The sequence below is a fragment of the Gymnoscopelus braueri genome (genome assembly GCF_963280865.1).
Source record: "Gymnoscopelus braueri genome assembly, chromosome: 22".
NCBI lineage: Eukaryota > Metazoa > Chordata > Actinopteri > Myctophiformes > Myctophidae > Gymnoscopelus > Gymnoscopelus braueri.
The window spans coordinates 2154213-2166177 of record NC_137624.1 but is presented as its reverse complement, the minus strand read 5'-3'; the positions used below and the strand labels follow the sequence as shown (position 1 = coordinate 2166177).

Here is an 11965-nt window from a genome sequence, read left to right as displayed (position 1 = left end):
TATTGTGAACAGATTTCTGTCATTCAAACTATCTCTCTGAAATCTGCAAACGTCCTTATGCCAGTTATGGTTTCATCATCAGCCAATAATCAAATTGTATGACTTTAAATGTAGTAAAAAAAATTCCTTTTGCACACCTGGGACAGGTGCGTAGGCAGACAGTGCATGAGACAGGAAAGAATGGTGATCGCGTACACTGTCTTCACTTACAGCAAAGGCATCCGTGGTTGCAGAGATGGTGGTTGCAGAGAGGCAGGTGTTGTTTTCACGGCATGTGGTTCTCATGCCGTGTGACCACATCCTCTGCTCTCATGAGAGCAGAGGATGTGGAACATTACCGGTACTTTTTAATATTTGTCACTAGTGGTAGAGTAGTAGAGTGACAATCATGTCAGGTATGAGTCTCCACCATGTCTATCATCTCAGCATCGCTGTGCTGATGGTCTTAAGCAATGATGGACACTATCTCAAATATGGATGGACAGAAGCACAACTAATTGTATGGATAAATGCCTGATAAAAACAGGTCGGTAAATGGGTATGTTATATTTCTACCTTTTATGATGGAGTAAAATCTAACTTAAATGTTTCTATTGATTTGAAAGAAGGGAAAGGTGGGAAGTTGTAAAAGTCTTCAAAAGAAATTACGGTTGATGTAATTTAAAATAGATTCAAAGTAGATTGGCCTTGGTTGACACTATAGACCCAGATGCCCATTTTAAATTTTCCAATGCTGTCATGATCAGCACTGGGTGATCATACAAGCATAATATAATAAGCAAATAGTACAAGCATAATATTTAAATCAATAATGTAATAATACAACTTAACAAAGAATGAGACAATACATCTGAATGCATTATAAAGGTAAGATCAATTCTGACTATCTGGGTAGAAAAGTGTTACATATATCAAACAAATAATAATGATAACTTTAAAAATACTAATGAGATCATACAATTATTTTGGCTACATTTTGGCCACTTCGTTTTAAAATACAAAATTACTAAAGAAAGTAGTGCGTTTTCTCAGTTATCAAGATGTTTATTTGATATCGACTCAATAGCCCCATTAGTCCAGGCAAACTAGCTCATTTTGGAGCTCAAAGTCAAAGTAATTGCAACAGAATTTTTCTCTTCACAGACATTTTTTATTAAGTCACCAGAACAACATACTAAAAGTCCTAATAAATCGTAGTTGAGGAAATATGTTTAATTGGCATCAATCCAAAATGGCCACCAATTATTGTCAAAGAGTCATAAAATTATGGTTACAGATTATTTTTCTTCACAGATCATTTCTATGAAGTCACCAGAACAACATACTAAAAGTCCTAAGAAATCTGAGTTTAGGAAATATGTTTAATTAGCATCAATCCAAAATGGTCAAAAAGCCATATAAAAGGATGGTGAGGCCAATTTTCATTCATCTGAGATTTGAATTGACTTCCAAATACATGTTGAGGAGAGGAATTCAGATAAAATATAAAAACAATATTTTTGCCATTTTTTAACCAATATAACAGAACTACAGGGTGTTATTACTAGATAGTCTAGCAAACTAGCATTTCAAAATTAGATTTTTTTTTCTCCAAACATCATTTCTATGAGGTGTCCAGAACAACATACTAAAGGTCCTAAGAGATCCTAGTTACGGATATATGTTTAATTGACATTGACTCACCATCATTTTATATGGCTTTTTGACAATATTGGTGGACATTTTGGATTGATGCCAATTAAACATACTTCCTCAACTAGGATTTCTTAGGACTTTTGGTATGTTGTTCTGGACACCTCATTGAACTGATGTATGGTGAAAAATAATACAATTAGTAGGCTATTTAGTTACAATTACTTTGATGTCAAATTCTGCTAGAATATCTGGTAATAACACCCTGTAGTTTTGTTATATTGGTTCAAAAATGGCAAAAATATTTTGTGGATATTTTATCTGATTTCCTCACCTCAAAATGTAATTGGGAGTAAATCTCAGACGAATGAAGATTGGACTCACCATCATTTTATATGGCTTTTTGACAATAATTGGTGGCCACCAATAATTGGATTGATGCCAATTACATTTTCGCAACTAGGATTTCTTAGGACTTTCATGTTGTTCTGGTGACTTCAAAGAAATGGTCTGTGAAGAAAAGAAATCTGTTACCATCATTTTATGACTTTTTGACAATAATTGGCGGCCATTTTGGATTGATACTAATTAAACGTATTTCCGCAACTAGGATTTCTTAAGACTTATAGTATGTTGTTCTGTTGACTTAATAGAAATGGTCTGTGAAGAGAAAAATTCTGTTGCAATTACTTTGATGTGAAATGCTAGTTTGCCTGGACTACATCTGTCTGTTTGATCAAGAAAACATGGTTGCCCACCTCCACAGGTTGTAGGTTGACACTCCTTAAGTAACAGCGCACTCTAGTGGCTGAAAGCCATATAACCATAATAACCAGGCCAACACATCTACATGCAAATGCTGAATTTGAATGCAACAGTCAGTGTGAAGTAATATTCTTTAAAACACACATGGGTATTTGGGTGTGGTGTGTGGCCAAATCAACCATTGTCTTGGAGGAGCAAATTGCATTTGGGAGACGGTTTGTATACAGGGATATCTTTTTTTGTTTCTGTCCAAGAAACATTATACAATTATGCTTAAGTACTGAAGTGTAGGGACATGAACCACCATCTTATGACAAATGAAGGCGGGTCGTTTGATTTTTCATTTTCCAGGCTCCTGAGCCACGGAAAGGTGCCAAATCCACGCGAGATGTTAGTTTTCTTGCCTGCCTTGTTTCGGCAGTCTTCCTCGTTAAATAAACCCTTTGTTTTTGAGTCTCCTCATCTGCATTTGGGTCATGTAACATTATGTGAAAGACATATAGAGATGGTTATGACACGTCATGTTATTTCAGACAAATTGCTTTTATACAGTATATTACGTGACACGTCACACACGTAAAAGGAAATGCCTGTAAACAAAGATGGCCATGGCTCACCCGGTAGTGAATACTAACCGAGTAAATACTAATTTAAAGGTAATATAACAAAATGTTTGATATTGGGGCCAAGTACTTGTTACTTGGCAATGCAGATGTGGACGACTCTGCATCGATGCTGTGACATTATGTAATCGATTACAGTCGTACTCAAGTATATTCAGCATCTCATTGAATTGCGACGTTCGTTACGCTACATGCTAGGCAAAACGATACTGGTGAAAATAACTACAAACCTATCTACAAACCTATCAACGAGCTCACACCAAGCGAACAGATCGACAAGCTCCACAACACATCACATCACAATGTGATGTGTTGTGGTGAGTTACCTGTCAACCGTTTGGTTGCATTCATTAATGTTAGCAGCATAATATATGAACTAGGGTCTAGTTCGTGCATTTAGAAAGCAGCTTCAAGATGGCTGGATACTAGGCCCAGTTCCTTGGCCCAGTAGCCAGCCATCTTTAAGCTGCTTTCAACCACCTGTTGTGTCCTTCGCTTATGGGTCTTGTCTCATAACTGTCCTAGACAACAGTGACCACAGCAACCATGGCCTGCTAAATGCCTAAACTGTTAACTGTAACTGATGTTATTTTGTGCGTTTTAAACAACTGAAAGGGTTTCAAAACAAAAGGTCCTTTGCTAAACTCTAACACAAAGCATTTCCTCTCATATGTATTTGAGTATATAATGATATTTTTTTCCTCAAAAGTTATATGAGCTCAGGTCAATGAGGCCAGGCTATAAGTTCTAAATATAAACGCAGTCACGCTTAGCAGAAATACTTTTAATAAAAACATCTACTATAACATCAGGTGATAATATATGTAAAATGATAAATGCATAAACAGAATTAAAGATTGTTGACTGTGAACACAAGTAGGAAATGTCTACAAGGATTTAATACAAAAACATATGTTTTATGTTTCTGCAGCTCTCAACCCAGTGTGTTGACAACCCATCTGGAGTTCCCGGAGCTGTAGTGAATGAAGAGAAAACATTTCCCCTCTCTGTGGTGAGTTACCTGTCAAATAATTTAAAACAGTGGGGGGTGATGGGAGTCCCAGATGAGTAAAGTGACAATTTAAGGACGTTTAAGACCTTTTAATACCTATAAAGAAAAAAGAAAATAAATGAAAAGAGACTATTACTACATCAAAAGTTATCAACAAACTATACTACACTAAAAAAACTGGTCAAACATTGGCCAAATTGTCAAATAACATAAGAAAGAGGCAAACATTGTGAAAATAGCTGATCTGAACTTATAGATCGGCTATTTTCACAATATTTATCTGTGGAACAGAGTTGGGGGGGGGGTTCAAAGTTCAAATATGATTATTTTGGGGAGTAGCGGCCTCAAAAGGTTGAGAACCACTGGTTTAAAATACACATGCATATAGTACATAAAATACACAATCAGCCTGTGTGTGTGTGCGTGTGTGTGCGTGCGTGCGTGCGTGCGTGTGTGTGTGTGTGTTTTGGGGTGTATTTTGTGTGTTTACCAACTAGGAGGTCAGTGCATCGCTGACAGTCTTTGGTGATGGACGAGGCCATCCAAGGTTAGTAGATTTGTACCACTGTATTACTTCTTGGTTCTTGCAATTATACTATGTATTACTTTTTAAGGAAAAGAGAAAATAAATAAGTAATTCAACATGTTTTGCAATACAATACAAAACAAAACAATTAAATTGAACCAAACCAAACTAAATCAAACCACTACAGTATATTATAGTAGGAGTTGTGCTGTACAGGTGGTGGTTTCATTATACAGTATGATCATGCATGTTTTGTAGCACGTTCCAGTTCTCTCATGATATGATCATGTATTGCAGCTCAGTGAGAGCGTTCCAGTTCTCTCATGATGTATGATCATGTATTGCAGCTCAGTAAGAGCGTTCCAGTTCTCTCATGGTGTATGATCATGTATTGCAGCTCAGTGAGAGCGTTCCAGTTATCTCGAGGACAACATGAAGATGTTCCCATGGAGGTGGATCCACCAGACACTGGAGATGGAGATCATTCACACACAGAGTGAGTGTCACCTCACCTCACACACTTCTCTGATTTACACACTACACGTTGCTCATTTATGTCCGTCCATCATTAAACTATTAAAACATATCTGAAGCCAACATGTCTGTGATGAGAGATTACATGATAAATTTAGCTATAGTTAACATCATTCAGTCCATCTGACCCATAGAACACATAGAGATCACCATAAGACAACATGACCACAAACACACTGTATACCACACTAATTAAAACAAAATAAATCCAAAACATATCTTACCTATGTATTTATAGGTATTGTGTTACATTGTCTTTTTTTCAGTGACATGGAAGTTGACCAGTGAGTGCCAGTTATCATGAGGTAAGCAAGACATCATTTGTGGTGAATTATTGAAGTGAGTATGCACTTTTCCACCGGGACACGCCCCCCTCATCTAGACTGAGTGGCAAAACATTGAGCAGCATGGAGCGTTGGAGTTTGGAAGCGCTCGTTGGAAATCACTCAACGGTCCTGTGTACCACCTGTTTCTAAATTGCACGTAATGCAGGAGGCGGCAGGACGTTGCGTTATTGAAAACGAGCGCTTCCAAACTCTGACACTTAGAAAAAGAATCAATTGCACAGAATTTATTGACAGAAAGTAGCTCATAATAACATGTCTACGGTGGATTTTTATGAAACAAAAACTTTGCAGATAGAAAGAGGACAATTCTAGCTTTCCGTACAGCTGCCATGTTGGCGAGTTTAACGTTGTTTAATACAATCAGATAGGACTTTTCTGTTTGGATGTGGGCTGTCAAGGCCAGAAAGTATTTTTTTGCTACTCAGTAGGCGTTCCCGCATAACCTCCAGGTACGATGATGTCACGTTCATAGCCTCTGTAGAATGTATTGTATGTAATATTGTTGATTGCTGAGCTGTCCGAATGGACAGGTCTCTCTTGAGAATGAGACCTCAGATCTTCATAGGTAGGCCTGAGCCCACCCATTTGGTTTTTCTGCCCACCCAAAAAAAATATATATATATATAATTTTTTTTCTTTTTTTTTTTTTTTTGCCATTTTGATAACAGTGTATATGTAGGTATCCGAAATCCGTCACAAACCCGCAAAAAAGGGATCAAAAAACGCAAGAAATCGCACCATTTTGCGCTGGCCACACTGCGCGCACGTGCATGTGTGCATGTGTAACCCTAACCCAGCCTTCAACAAATCATTGGGGCATTTTGGTCAAGTTGTACTGATTTGCACTGGTCCATTTGTTGCTTTGTTTCTCCTCCATGCACAGCTCACCGTTTCATCTCAGTGTCTCTGTCATGTCTTTTACAGCCACCTTCAACTTCATCATCATCATCATCATCGTCAACATCAACAACAATATCATTCCATTCTCTTCCATTGAGCTTGTGGTCTTAATTCAAATTGTGCAAATGTTGTGTAAACTCTTCACATGTTTTATGTCACCAGACCATGTGTCATGCATTTAAAACGGGTTTTTTGACAGTCTCTACAGAATACCATAAACTAATCTTTCACATGTTGCTTCATTATTATTTTAAATGGGTTTGACACTCTCTACTGCAGTGTGGGGTCCGGGTTCCTTGAGGTTTGGACCTTGTTCACTTCTTAAGTGACTGAGTATTTAGAAAAGCGCTATATAAATTGCATGTATTATTATTAGTAATAAGTAAGTAGTTGAACAGCCAAAACAGACCAGAATATCTCTGGACCGTGTGGTGCTGTGGTTCTCAAACCTTTTCATGTCAAGGAAGGACCCCCAAATTGATGTATTTGGCCGTGGACCCCCATCTGAAAAGGTTTTGTGCCAGGGATCGCCAGAAGAGAAGATGATAGATATTTTTCAAAAAGAATTAGCAGATGTACAAGCAGCAGTGCGGTACAAAGTGATGTGCTGTGAGCTTGTCGATCTGCTATTTTTGAATATCCAACATATAAGTGGATAGAGTGGTTAAAATGATTGTGATGCTATATTAACTACTTTATCTGGGGACCCCCTGGAACCCCCCCAAGGACCCCTGGGGGTCCCTGAACCCCACTTTGAGAACCACTGGTGGGGAGGACATACTTCGTTACAGTGTGATTCTACTGCCCCCATGTGGTACAAGAAAACCAAATCATGATCATAAAATAATCCAGAAAATTGGTATCCTGACCTGAAAGACGGGGAGACCCCTGTTACTGGACAAGCACTCTATAGCTGATGATTGCTATCAGAATATTGAGCTATTTAACACAAAAACCACTTACTGCATAAATACCTAACTACAAAATGGTGCCGGTTATAGGCCAGTTATAGCATCACCATGAGGGCGATTTAAAACAATTTAGGTGGCAGTTCTTTCTTGGCCTACTGTGAGTGTGCATGCTAAGTTTCATTGCAATCGGACATTGCGTTCATCATTTGTGGCATTTTGTGCAAAAGGGGGCCCTCCCACAAACTTTGGAAGCCAATCGTAACTATTCAGTATAGAATATGAAACGTTTGACTGATACGCTTTGATCACATCACTACAGAGATAATGTGATTGGATATAGGATTTAAACTAAATATTGTGTATTGTACATGGCAGTTTATAAGGAAAGCGACATGATGTCATGAATTGAGGGCCAGTGCCGGCCCTACGCAATATTTTTCCTGGCGCCCCCCCGCCCCCATTTAAATCATAAGAGCACCTCAGTCTCTTTAATAAACAGAAAGTAATACAGAGGACCTAAGTCTCTTGTGCAAATAAAAATAAGAGCACCTCAGTTTCTTTAACAAACAGAAAGTAGGCTAATACAGAAAACCTATGTCTCTTGTGCAAATTCAAATAAAATAAAACAGTGGACCCAAGTCTCTTGAGCAAATAAAGATAAGAGCACCTCAGTCTCTTTAATAAACAGAAAGTAGTACAGAAGCCTATGTGCCGTGTGCAAATAAAAATAAATGCACCAAACAAACAATTTAAAATGCAGTGGCCCACGCATACAGCTGCATGCTAGCTGGGGAGAGAATAGATTCACAATTGAGAACAAGGGGGTATAAACACACAAGGACTAACTAGACACAGGTGAACTCAACTGGACAATCAACACTGGGATAGGCTGGGGGACTAAGAGGACACAGGTGGAAACACTGGCAAATCACAGGACTGGTGAGACTAAACAGGTGCAGGTCAGCAACAGAGGAAACAAGGACACAATACTACAAAATAAAAGGTGAACAAGTGTAACGTAAACTCCAATCTGGGAACCCATCGTCAAAAAAAAATAAGGAAAAACAGCGCCCTCTGCTGCAGCTAGTAAACTCTAACTGCAACTGCGTCCCAGCGTTGCCATGTCTGCTTATTATAAGCGACGTTGGGCTTATTTTTCTGTAGTTGCTTATTTGGGCTTGTTTCTTAAATGTTGTTTAAACCAGTGGTTTTCATGTCAAGGACCCCCAATTTGTACACGGACCCCTGTACCAGATTTGTGTTGTTAAAAAGTTCAAAAACATTCCACTTTTGTCCCAACTTTTGGGAAAATAGCAGTTCTAAAATAGCTGATGTATATAAATGATATTATTATAATTACATTCAATTACATCATTATTTTTTTTAAAGTGCTCTCAGTCTCAATGCTTCTTTTAGGCTTGTTTTCATATACCTGTTTTCATAGACCTGGTTGCTTATTTCTCACAAAATCTGGCAACACCGTCCTCCTGGTCGTCGTCTCCGTGACGTCACCTACTGTAATGTGGACGATGTTCAAGCCTCCAGAACCGCGGTGTGACGGTGAAGCTGCCGTCGCCTGGTGGTCAAATCTGGGATAGCAACACTTCCGCATTTGAAACCCTACTGCGCCCGCGTGTATCGTCTTAAACGTTAGTGCGCATGCTCCATTGGCTCCGACATTGGAGCCAATCCAGGAAGTGGAGGTACTTCCGGGTGCTTCACGCGCTTGTGAGCAACTTTCATTGAAACGAAAAGTGGTGGAGAAAGTACTCAAATTGTTTACTTAAGTAAACGTATCAATACGGCAATGTAGAAATACTGTCTTGTTACAAGTAAAAGTCCGGAATTCAAAATGTACTTGAGTAAAAGTACAAAAGTATTGGCATCAAAATGTACTTACAGTAACACAACTAGAAGGTACTCATTATGTCCCATTATGCCCCAAATGTATAAAATGTATAAAATGCATACAATCTTTTAAAAATAGCATTTTCAAATGGCCGAAATGTATCTAGGGCTGTCCTGGCTGAAGTGGTTTTGTAATAATAATCCAAATCTACAAAGTAACTAGTAACTGAAGTTTTCGACACATTATAGTGCAATTAGTATTAATTATTCCACTTGTAAAATATGTGGAGTAAAAGTACAATATCTTCCTCTGCGATGTAGTGGAGTAGAATTAAAAGTGCTGAAAATTGGAAATACTCCAGTAAAGTAAAAAGAAATACCTCAAAATTATACTTACACAGGAGTACTTGTACCAGTGGAATAGGTGGGGGCAGGGCACTCTGTCCGTTCTCTAGATATCTATCATTCTAACTCTATGGCTGTGTTGTGTCATCAGGGTTCTGGGGTCGCGCAGCTGTAGCAAATGAAGGTTAAATGATCCATTGATTAACGGTGAGATTCTACACGTTGTTTCATTAACGTACACAACGACAGGAAAGACGTTTAACGGCGCTTTGTGCCGCCGCGTTAACGACGTTATTATTATGTAATGTGACGGTTAGCATCACTAGGCTAGCATAATGCTAACATAATGTAACGCAGTGCTAACGGGAATGCAGTGGTGTAAAGTAACTAAGTACATTTACCGTACATTTACAAGTACTGTACTTAAAATTTTGAGGATATTTTACTTTACTGGAGTATTTCTAGTTTGTTATACTTTTACTTCAATAGCCCTGAATCATGAGTGTCTTATCACGACAGTCATGGCGCAACTTGCTCGTGGTTTTTAAATTTCTCCATTTACAGATAAACGTGCAGATTTCAAATATAAAGTGCTGACCCCACGGCCACGGATGTAACAAGTTAAAACGCCCGGGTCTAAGTACCCGTATCTTCCGCATTGTTCAATAAAAAGCTTTTTAAACCTATCGGCGGCCATTTTCTCATAGAGTTGTAATGTATCAAGAGTGCAGTACACGTCGCAACCGATAGGGTCGCGTAGTTGAAAGCATATGAAGGAAATTTTTAGAAAATAGCCACCGATCGATTAAATTAAATGCTTTTTATTGAACGATACGGAAGATACGGGTACTTAGACCCGGGCGTTTTAACTTGTTACATCCATGGCCGTGGGGGCAGCACTTTATATTTGAAATCTAAACGTTTATATAGATGTACGGGTTGTAAATGGATACATTTACAATTTACATTTACAAAAACCAGGAACAAGTTGCGCCATGACGCTTGTGACAGATGAGCGTCATGTGAACCACCTAACTCCACTACATCTCAGAGGCAAATATTATGCTTTTACTCCACTACAATTGTTTGAGAACTTTAGTTTCTTACTATGTAGATTTTGAGTATCATTACAAAACATACATCAAACCATTTTAGCCCTATTTAAACATTGGCTATTTGAAAATAGCAGATCTACAAGCTCACAATTGTGAGCTTGTAGATCTGCTATTTTAAAAGTGTTTGTATCAATTTTAGACATAATGATAACCTGTGAAATGGGACATGCTGCATAATGAGTACTTTCTACGTGTGTTTTTTTAAAGTACATTTTGATACCGATACTTTTGTACTTTTACTCAAGTAGTTTGAATTCCGGACTTTTACTTGTAACTAGAGTATTTCCACAATTCAGTATTGATACTTTTACTTAAGTAAAACAATTGCTCGTTGTGAGCTTGTAGATTTGCTGTTTTAGCTACATTAGAAATAGGGTAGTGTTCAGGGGTCTCCTTTTTCTGACCAAGGACCCCTTAGCCAAGGGAGAGATGAAGCAGGGACCCCCCACTACATATTGTATAGCATTGTGTTGTAGAGTAAACCTTTTCATAGATTTCATAAATAACTTTATAGACTTGTTTGACAGAACTTGTGTGTGTGTGTGTGTGTGTGTGTGTGCGTGTGCGTGCGTGCGATATTATCTATTAACATGTTGGATTCATGTTAACATGTATTTTCAGACATTTACCCACTTAAACCCTCGGTGCTTAGTCAACTTGACCTTTGGCTCTGTACCTGGTCTGCTCTTTTTTTCCCTCAAGAGTTACAAGCTCACAATGCGACCTACATGCCCACAATGAGCTTGTAGATCTGCTATTTTTGGCGAATGCCCCCCCCAGAATAGGCATGCTAGGGTTAAGTGGTTATTAAAATCAAATAAAAGTTCCAATATCACACAGATTTGGTGGCCTCCCCTGTAGTAACTCTGAGAATCCCCCCCTAGTAGTGATGTGCGGGTCGGGTTTTTTCATGACCCGCCCCGCCACGGAACCCATATATAAATCTGTGGCTCAACCCGCCCCGCGGTGGGAAAAAAAAGATAATCATCATCATCATCATAATAGTACAGATTTATATAGCGCTCTTTTAAGTACCCAAAGTCGCTTTAAATGTTTACAGTAGCACAACATTGTCATGGGCTAAATAAACAAGCATGTTGTTCAAAATAGTAATTTTTTTTTTTTGGCGTGTGAGAGCGCTCACCCGCAGCCCGCATAATTACCTCTGAAATCCTGACTCGACCACCCGCGCCGCGGGTTGACCCGCGGGTTACGGGTCGGCCCGCTCATCACTACCCCATAGGGGTCCCGGACCCCCTGGTATAGTGTGTCATGGTACAATGTGGTCTAAATGTAACCTTCCCTACACAGCTGAGTCACTGATAGGGCCGTCACGATTCCAAATTTAAGTTGACGATTAATTGTCACTCAAATAATTGCGATTAACGATTTAATTGTGTGTTTGGC

At 38.7% G+C, this 11965-nt stretch overlaps 1 long non-coding RNA gene across 2 annotated transcripts; it reads left to right on the top strand.

The window, feature by feature from the left end:
• Nucleotides 1-373: 373 nt before the first annotated feature.
• LOC308078064 lies at nucleotides 374-6571 on the top strand. Of its 2 annotated transcripts, none has more exons than XR_013932489.1 (6): nucleotides 374-526; nucleotides 3952-4032; nucleotides 4530-4579; nucleotides 4956-5054; nucleotides 5359-5397; nucleotides 6364-6571. It is a non-coding gene; the product is annotated as an uncharacterized lncRNA (long non-coding RNA). The 2 variants fall into 2 exon arrangements; XR_013932490.1 differs by having other exon boundaries at nucleotides 374-538.
• Nucleotides 6572-11965: the final 5394 nt, after the last annotated feature.